This window comes from Onychostoma macrolepis, chromosome 02 (assembly GCF_012432095.1).
Source record: "Onychostoma macrolepis isolate SWU-2019 chromosome 02, ASM1243209v1, whole genome shotgun sequence".
Taxonomy (NCBI): Eukaryota; Metazoa; Chordata; class Actinopteri; order Cypriniformes; family Cyprinidae; genus Onychostoma; species Onychostoma macrolepis.
Window position 1 is genome coordinate 13221597 of NC_081156.1, and position 10660 is coordinate 13232256.

Here is a 10660-nt window from a genome sequence, read left to right on the forward strand (position 1 = left end):
GCTGGGTTAAATACAACCAAGTGCTGGGTAAATATTGGACAGAACACATGCTGGGTTGTTTTCAACCAACAGTTGGGTTAAACGTTTAACCCAACCTTCTGGGCAGTAACCCAACTGCTGGGTCTAAACAACCCAATCGCTGGGTTCATCCATATTTTACCCAGCGCTGGGTTGTATTTAATCCAGCATTTTTTAGAGTGTACTTGTCTTTAATAAAGGTTGAATTTTATTATTTATGATAAACTGGGTTTTGTGATCGCTACACCACAAATTCTGAGGCAGATGGAGAGACTGAAGAGGGATTTCAGGAGCCTGATCGAGACGGTACGCAGCACATCGCCCGCGACGGCGATCATCGTGTCAGGACCGCTTCCCACGTATCAACGAGGACACAGAAGGTTCAGTAGACTTTTTGCTTTAAACGAATGGTTATTGTCATGGTGTAAAGAACAGAAACTGCTCTTTGTTAATAATTGGAATCTTTCCTGGGAGCGTTCTAGGCTTTTTTGTGCTGATGGCCTGCACCCCAGCAGAGTCAGAGCAGAACTCCTGTCAGACAACATCTCCAGGATGCTACGCTCCATCTGACTAGTAAGCCCATTCTCAAATAACTGCTATGATGACTTTTGTTCTACCCACTTAAATGATATAAGTACTTGCATGTCCAATCTATACAGACTGTGTCTGTTCCCCGAATAGTAAGGTCAAAATATAAATTTAATGCAGGATCTAGAAAAAATCTGATCGTGATTAAACCAGAAAAATGCAAAATAAATGAACAAAAACAATTTTTAAAGCTTGGGCTCCTAAACATTACATCACTCGCACCCAAAGCAGTTATTGTAAACGAAATGATCACAGATAATAGTTTTGATGTACTCTGCTTGACTGAAACCTGGCTTAAACCAAATGAATATATTGGTCTAAATGAGTCTACTCCACCAAGCTACTGTTATAAGCATGAGCCCCATCAGACTGGTCGTGGCGGTGGTGTCGCTACAATATATAGTGATATTCTCAATGTTACTCAGAAAACAGGATACAGGAGGTTTAATTCATTTGAAATACTTCTGCTTAATGTTACACTGTCAGATATGCAAAATAAATCTCTCCTATCTCTTGCTCTGGCTACTGTTTATAGACCACCAGGGCCATATACAGATTTCTTAAAAGAATTTGCAGATTTCCTCTCAGATCTACTGGTTAATGTTGATAAAGCGCTAATTGTTGGAGATTTTAACATTCACGTTGATAATACAAATGATGCTTTAGGACTTGCATTTACTGACCTAATAAACTCTTTTGAGTGTTTAATCTTATCATTATACATTACTGACACTCTATCCTCCAATTTGATACTGTTAAGTGCTTTGACACAATCTGTATTGTAAAAAGCGCTATATAAATAAAGGTGACTTGACTTGACTTTTGGAGTCAAGCAAAACGTCACTGGCCCACTCATCGTTTTAATACGATTTACGCTAGATTTAATTATATCGCATGGAATTGATCTTACTGATCATTTCCTTGTATCATGCATGCTGCGTATTACTGATATTAACTACAGTATATGGCTCTGTGTTATCGTCCAGGCAGAACTATTGTTCCAGCCACTAAAGACAGATTCACAAATAACCTGACTGATTTATCTCAACTGCTCTGTGTACCCATAAATACACATGAACTAGACAAAATGACTAGCAACATGGGCTCTATCTTCTCTAATACATTAGAAGCTGTTGCCCCCTTCAAATTGAAAAAGGTTAGAGAAAAACGCACTGTGCCATGGTACAACAGTTATACCCATTCTCTCAAGAAAGAAACTCGTAATCTTGAGCGCAAATGGAGAAAAACTAACTTGGAATTTTTTAGAATTGCATGGAATAACATGGACGCCACCCAATCTAAATATTCCCTCACAGTTTAATAGTAATGACTTTATGAATTTCTTCACTGATAAAACAGATAACATCAGAAATACAGTAACAAATGTAGATTCTATGGCGTCTAGTACTTCAGCTTCATTCATCGCACCCAAAGAAAAACTGCAGTGCTTTACAACTACAGGACAGGAAGAGCTAAATTAACTTATCACTGCATCTAAACCAACAACATGTTTATTAGATCCTGTACCCACTAAACTACTGAAAGAGTTGTTACCTGTAGCAGAAGAACCGCTTCTCAATATTATTAACTCATCGTTATCTTTAGGTCACGTCCCAAAACCATTCAAGCTGGCGGTTATTAAGCCTCTTATTAAGAAACCACAACTAGATCCTAGTGAACTGGCAAATTACAGACCCATTTCAAATCTTCTGTTTATGTCTGAAATTTTAGAAAAAGTTGTGTCTGCTCAATTGCGCTCCTTCTTGCAAAAGAATGATCTCCATGAAGAATTTCAGTCAGGTTTCAGGCCTCACCATAGCACAGAAACTGCACCTGATTAAAATTACAAATGACTTGCTTCTTGCGTCAGACCAGGTATGCGGTGAAAACAAAACCATCGAGCGGAATACCGGAGTGAAGATGACTGTGATCGACTTTTGCAGATTATGTTACGTAAATCTACGCATCCACAATTATCGCCTTGCCGGACTTTGGCCTCCCCAGTTTCTCGCTGACGATCGGTAACAGTTGATAAATTAAACTTTTCCCAAAACCTGTCGGGAGTAGGGCCACAACATCGACTCCATTCAAAATGTGAACCAAACATTCTTCTTGTTCAGGCTTCAATTGGCAAATGCCGGGAATATTCTTCACAACAGAGCGAATAATATCCCATGTCTCCATGTCCGCTGTCGTTTTAGATTTCCCTCACTTAACCTAAACTACAATCTTAAATTCGGCACTTAGCGTCTACGTCACGGCTCTCAGCCCGCCCTCTGTTCGTTGATTGGCCCGGCTGCTGCGGAGCCGGAGATAAACTGGAAGATGGTTTGCTCAGACTGAGTACAGAAGCGAAATGAAACTGAGCGGAAGTACGAAGTCTGATGTAGTCAGGCTACCGTACTAGTGCCGGCTAATGAAGGGCAATCAGCACTCGGGATGCGCAATGAATCAAACACGGTGCATTCTTTTAATCCGACACGGTGAACCAACTGCAGATAGTCATGTTGGTTGTGACGCCTTGCTTGCAACATATTAGCTTATTACAATTACACTTACATTTACATTTACATTTAGTCATTTAGCAGACGCTTTTATCCAAAGCGACTTACAATTGGGGAATACATAGAGCGATTAATCTTGAAGAGGCAATCAGACATACGAAGTGCTTGCAACACCAAGTCTCAGGCATTGTTCAAATAAATACAAACTACCAAAGGAAGCAATAAGTAAAGATAATTTTTTTTTTTTTTTTTTAAGTTTAGGATGAAGTCAAGTGCTGTCGAAAGAGATGAGTTTTCAGTTGTTGCTTGAAGTTGTTGCTTCAGTTGTTGCACTTAGCTTTGTCTTCGGCCTTTACAAAATGTAGCCACACTTTTGAGCGCTTCCCGCGGTCCATCTTGTAAACTGATGTTTAGATTACCGCGTAAGGTCCTGGCAGATTGCCAGGTGGAAAAAAAGTGCGCACACGAAACGATAAGAGGAATCGAAATTCATTTATAACAAGTATCCGATTCTTAATCTTAAGTATCCAATTCCAGAATTGGAATCGATTTTCGATTCCCAACCCTAAATACCGGTGTTAAGTAACGTTCAGAACGCGACACTGTTTGAGAGGGGTCTCTTTTCACTATTGTATTGTGGCGAGGACACAGCTGTATGTGTTACTAAGCGTGAAAGTTCCGAAACTGAAGCTAAAAAATACCATCATATACCATGAAACCGGTATAATTTTGAAAAATACCCTGATATAAATTTTTGGTCATACCGCCCAGCACTACTCCAGATTGGACTATTGTAATGTACTGCTAGGTGGTTGTCCTGCATCTTCAATAAACATGCTACAGATAGTCCAAAATGCAGCGGCTAGAGTCCTTACCAGGTCAAGAAAATATGATCATATTACCCCAATTTTACATTCTCTGCACTGGCTACCTATTAAGTTCCGTATCAGTTACAAAATATTATTACTTGCCTATAAGGCCCTAAATGGTTTAGCTCCTGCATACCTAACTAGTCTTCTACCACGCTACAACCCAACCTGCTCCCTAAGGTCGCAAAACTCTGGACTTTTGGTAGTACCTAAGACAGCCAAGTCCACTAAAGGAGGTAGAGCTTTTTCACATTTGGCTCCAAACTCTGGAATAGCCTTCCTGATAACGTTCGGGGTTCAGACAGACTCTCTCTGTTTAAATCTAGATTAAAGACACATCTCTTTAGCCAAGCATTCACATAATGCATCTTATAATTTTGTACTGCAGTCATATATGATCAAATGTACATTATTATTCTTTAGCTTGGGTTGAACAAATCATTTTTGCTTAGATGGAACAGCAGCTACACTAATTATGTCTCTATTTGTTTCTCTGTTTCTGCTGGTAACTAGGAATTACTGAAGCTTCAGTCTGGATCCAACCCTTAAAAGGTCTGAGATGACCAAACACCTGAGAAGAGATGATGCCAACCCACTGACAACACACAGAATTACCAAATTTGCCATAAGTTAAATATTAAGTTTCTACAATATATAAATATATTGTAGAAACTTAATTTCCTGTGAAGCTGCTTTGCAACGATTTGTATCGCAAAAAGCGCTATACAAATAAACTTGAATTGAATTGAAATTGAACTTATCATTAAAATAAGCAGTACACCTGGTCCATATTCTCATAATTTGGGGTATTGTTTGTCCAAGTATGGACAATTATTTCCATACAACCAAACTAATTTGATTCCACTGATTTACGAAGAACAAACTCAACTCTACCGAATAACCTGTTTGCACATGAATGTTATAAATAATGCAACAGCAAGTAAACATACCTTAAGCCCTATTCGGACGGGACTAGTTTTCTAAACTACGTTTGCGTTTCGATTCTTATCACCTGATGTCTGCGATTTTCATGTACCAATTCGGATGGGACTAACATGTCCGTGTTTATTACAGAGGTGGGAGGGTCTGTTTTGGACATGTGGGCGTTTCAGAGATCACACGCTCTGTATGTGTGCATTGCCTATAGTCATTCGGATTGATTACCATTAATATAATCACACAAATACCATGATGAAGCTAAATGGCTAGTATAACAAAACCATGTTAATGTGTGGTTACTTTACTCTTATTTTAGTTACTTATTTGCATATATAAACCCGTGTTTAATTTTCATAAAGGTACATATGTAATTAAAACATTATGTAATTGAGTGCAGAAATGAACGTGAATAATTTTACCTGATGCTGATATTACAATAGCCAGTCTTAACTGTTTACGTGATCTGGCTCTTGATTTTATTATTGTTATTATTATTTTTTTTTTTTTCTTTGCCGAGAGGCAAATATATCAAATGTGCGCGCGATAAGAGCGTCTACGGTAATACACGTTGGCCAAAACACACAAGGAAACGCGTTGTGAAAAAAAAAAAAGAAAAAAAAAAAAATCACCGGCAATGACAGACATCGCATTTGGACGGGATTAGTTTTCTCAGAGGATCACCGAGTTTGCTGAAAAACAGTAGGTAATTTGCTCTGGAATTATTACAGAGGTTGTGTGAGAAAAACACAGACGTGGCAGATTCGGACAGGATTAAAATCACCAAGACCCCCTGGAAAACTAGTCCCGTCCGAATAGGGCTTTATACAATCTCAAGCAATTTGAGCCCCCGAAACTCTCGCTTTAAACAAAATTGAACTCTCTTGATAAATGGTGGTCCAAAAGGAAGGCCATCATTCTTCTTGTGGCTTCATCCACAGTACTCCCTCCAATTTCTGCCACCACAGCAACCTAACGGAAAACAAGATTATTATTATTGGGGAGACAACACAAAAAATTAACCAGAATAATTGCAATTACATTTCCCCCCAAATCATGCAGCCATAGGTTAATCGATGGTGCACTGCTATTTTACACTGGAAGTTGTAATCTACTGTGTGCATCGAGTCCATACACACAAGTCTATTACTCACAATTCATATGGAACACTCCTATAATTCCTATGCAGTTACCTCTGTAACAGATGTTTTATATTGTACTACAATTGTGTTGCCTGTGGTACAAAAACATTCTGCCTCTGTTGCAAAAAAGCTACAGGAGGCCACCATTATATTTGTTGTTTTGGAAATGGTATAATGACTATCTCAGAGTTTTTATTAGAATACAACCAAAAAATACAGGAAAATCATAGGCAGTGTTAAAAAACAGAAAGAAACAAAATGGTGGTCTAAGACTTCTGCAAACTGTAAGTGCAGTACTGTAAGTGAAAAATCGTTAATGTTCAACCCTGTGAACCTGCTAAATGGTCATGTTAGAACATACCTCTTGTTTCTGGAAGGTGGGGTCTGCCCATTTCTACTCCATTGCATCAACATCTGAGGCTGTCTGATTACTTTCTGGAAGAAAAATGCTTATTACTTAAAATAAAATAAAAAAATAAATTCTAATTTAGGCAAAAATATTTGTATAGTCATAATTTGTATGATTTGTAATAACACCTGAATGCAAACTGATGCAGATTTATAAGGCAGAAACTCCTGTTTGCAAGATAAATATTGTTGTAATATTGTATTTTATGTATTGTTAAACATACACCAGCCTTATTGTTTACTCTTCGAATCGAGATCTGTCCCAGGCTAACATACCTTATTTACACTAGATTAGTTTACACTATATAGCTTCTCTGCCATTTAGCCATTTGACGTCATCGTTGTAATCTTCCTGTATCGTGAGCACACAGGTGCCAAACTTTGCAGTTTAAGTATGAACTTTTTTAGTGTCTTTTACTTTTAGAGGGCGTAGGAAACACCAAGACATACAGCATTATGCTTTAGGCATTGGCGCCAGAAATAAGAGGAAACATACGACGCGATCTGACTGAGTATGATGTCTAAAATCTAACGAGACAAAAATCCAAACTATGTTTAGATTAACATTATGGTCTGTAAACAATGTAATTACATTTTCAGTTTTAAAATTGTAATTCTTACCTTTATTTTACATTTCGAACTATCTTTAATTATCTTAAATTACAGCCAAGCAGTCAGTGAGTAATGGCGCCGGCGCCGCTATGCAGTGCGTGGTGTGGGGGATGGGAACAGTGTTGCCACCAAGCGGCAACCTCCCGCTCCCTCTCGTGAAACCAACACGGAAGTGACTAAAACTGCAATTCATCGACTGGCCGCTGGAGGCTGGCTCCAAAAGGGAGTCAATCCCATAGACTCCCCATGTTAAAATGCCCAACTTTACAGCAGAAAAAAACGTTTACAGCCTGGTACAAAAAATTATTTTGGTCTATAGCTTTTTTTTTATTTTGCCATTCCTGACAACTGTGAGGGGGGTGAATTTTTTTTATAACTCATCCGTTTAAATTATATTAAGCCTTAAAGTTCTGCATAATTAAGGGCGTGGTCACTTGAGTGACAGGTGGACTGCCGCTCTGCTCCAGAGTGTGAAACTTAGAAAACTGGCTTTAAAGATTTGTATTTGTACAGAAAAAAATAATTATAGGTAGGACACTGGGAATCTGGCAATTAGATGTTTTAATGAAAATGATCTCAAACTTGATTTTTACGGCTATATTGATATTGTACTCTGGAGCAGTTTGTTAGATCGCGATCTCTCTCATTTGTTTGTCTAATGAAGTGCCAACAGATATCTAAGTACACAATAAATGCAGTAGACTTTAATGGACAGTAAAACAAAGGCAGAATACCGTATAACTCCAGGCCAGAACAGTATTGACGAACGAATGCAAACAAATGCAGAGCACCTTAACTTAGCTTTCCAAAACAAAATCAATGAACGGTTTGACGTGTTCTGCCTTGGTTTCTCCGGGGCTTTTCTCCATGATACTTAAACACATGATAAAGGAGGTCATTAATGTCCCAAAATGATCAATAACTCATTTTCGACCAAAAACGAAATTATGGTGTTTTGTCTCTGCATGACGGGCGTGGTTTCAGCTCAGCTTCACCCACGTCCCGCCTTTTTGCCCATTTTCGATTATCGGGGAGTGACACGCGGTGATGCGATTCCAAGATGGCGGTGGTCGGCTACGCCCACTTTAGGCTTCAAAAATGCTCTTCAGAAACCTATGAGTGACGTCACGGACACTACGTCCATTTTTTTTTTACAGTCTATGGTTGCCACCTAATTTTCAGGGTAAGTTGCTTAAGGTCGATTTGTTGCTAAAAATTGCTAAATGATCTTGTAATGTCATTGCGCGATGACGTTACTGCGTAATTACAACGCAAAAATGTGTCACTACATCAAATCTCAGCAAAAAAATGATATTTTATATATGTTAATTTAGATTTGTTTGTAAAATAATATAAATGCCTAATATAGCCTAATATTAAAATATAAATAATTGTATTTTTAAATACAACACTGAATTATTGAACACTTACAGTTTTGAACCGTTATTATTATTTTTTTTTTTAATTAACTAGTGAACTTATAAAACTACACATTCTGAACAATTATAGTTTTAAGCAGTCTATTAGTAGTTATTTAGTGTGCTACAATCTAAGAAAAGTCTGTAAAAATAGGACACAATCTACTATGTTAACATAGTACAAGGAATTTCTTTTTTTACCTGCATTTTTAATTACGCATTGTATTTTGTGTTTTCGGGTTACATTACAACGGATAATGGATAACACATAATGTCCTGAAAAATTACAAGTACCTTTTCCATTTTTCTAGATATTTTTCTTACAGTGTACTAACTGATCAACAATCGTAGGTACAAGTTAAGGTGTATCATAAATGAACAATTATTCAATTATTATTATCAAATTGAACAATTGCAAATAGCAACTAACTTAATTCATGTGATGTGTGTACTGCTATGCATCTTTGGTTTACTCATTTTGTGTAATTTAGATGGAAATTGTGTGCCTTTTTATCGTTTGAGTCATTTATCAAAAGTTGCTAAAAAATTGCCAAATGAATGTTAACCCTTTAACGCGTACGATCACACCGGTGTGATTAGAACTTTCAGTGAGTCACGTCATCAACTGCTGAAATTCAAATCTGCTTTCTGGCGCGGAGCCAGATCAGACGCGCGAGCGCTTGTAATATTATCACTTATTCAGTGTTTTCAACCATATAATGCTTATTTAAGATTTCAGACATTTAAATACACATAAGTACTAGCAAAGCCATACATTTATAGTTTGTAAAATATGCGCTGATGTCTATGGAAGCAGCAATAATGATCCTTACAAATATAATCTGTTTTATTGATATCATATACACATAGTGTAGGTAACAATAAAGTTTACTCTGCTCTTCTCCCAGTTTACTGGAGACTTATTTTAACGTGTTTCGGGAGGAGAGGATGAATTTACGAGTTGTAAATCCCACAGCTGGATTCAGCGCGAGCAAACATGGCGGCGCCCATCACCCGGTATAGATGAACTAACACGATCATTATAAACGTGTTTAAACAACCAAACACATTTACTTGCACATATTTCAGAATCGGAATATCAGATATTTAATAATATAGCGAGTATGTTTGTGAATATTAATAATAAAAAAAGGAAAAACGAAATAAAAGCAATCCATGTGTCATACAGCGCTATTAGGGCTGCGGTGTGTCACATGACAAGCATGACGCGTCGCCATGGAAACAATAAGGCTATAAGTTCTAAAATAACGGTCGCCTAAAAAAACTCACGCCTGGGGCTCAGCTAGAATATTTTAAACTCAGGTGCGAAAGGGTTAAAAATAGCTAAATTTGTTGCTATATATATTGTATATCAATGTAATCACCCTATATGGAATTAATTATGTTTGCACTTGTATATTTGATAAAACAAATAGGATCCCATGTGTAGCCCATTTTGAGCCCATGCACACATTTCCCATTAATTACCCAACTGGGAACCACATGGGGAGCCTACCTGGGTTCACCATGTGGGTCCTAGCTGGGTCACCCAAGTGGGCCCCAGATAAGATGACCACCTGGGTTCACCCAAGTGGGTCCTAGCTGGGTCAACCAAATGAGCCCCAGATAAGATGCCCACCTGGGTTCACCCATGTGGGTCCTAGCTGGGTCACCCAAGTGGGCCCCAGATAAGATGCCCATTTTGAGCCCATGCCCACTCTGTAGCCCATGTGAAACCCATGTGGGCCCCACATTAACGTGTTTGCTGGGAGAGAGCGTCTACCAATTCAATTCAATTCAATTAGCTTTATTGGCATGACAAAAGCACATTTTGCATTGCCAAAGCATGCATAGTAGAAGAGGATATATAAATATATCCATATACAACAGTGTAATTTGGAACAATATAACGTCAGCAATTGAAATAACATTTAAAGAATGACATTAAAACATATGGATACATATATAGTAAAGGTTGTGTAAAGAACAGCGCCGTTATTACCTCGCTTGTGAGAAATGTCATGTAGCTTTTAAGCTGCTAAACTATTCTACTGACAAAGTCATCAGAGTAGCGCTAACAACATTAGCGCATATGTTTCCGTGCATGACTGTATTTGTGTACGTTTGTAAGGGAGAGAGAGCGGGAGAAATAGAGTAACGTTATG

General features: G+C 38.0%; 1 long non-coding RNA gene across 1 annotated transcript; it reads right to left on the bottom strand.

Annotated features, from left to right (window-relative positions):
• Positions 1–5793: 5793 nt before the first annotated feature.
• LOC131524599 (uncharacterized) lies at positions 5794–7190 on the bottom strand. The gene is made up of 3 exons (XR_009267024.1): positions 7087–7190; positions 6419–6492; positions 5794–5887 (listed from the first exon to the last, which is right to left on the bottom strand). It is a non-coding gene; the product is annotated as an uncharacterized LOC131524599 (long non-coding RNA).
• Between the last annotated feature and the right edge of the window lie 3470 nt (positions 7191–10660).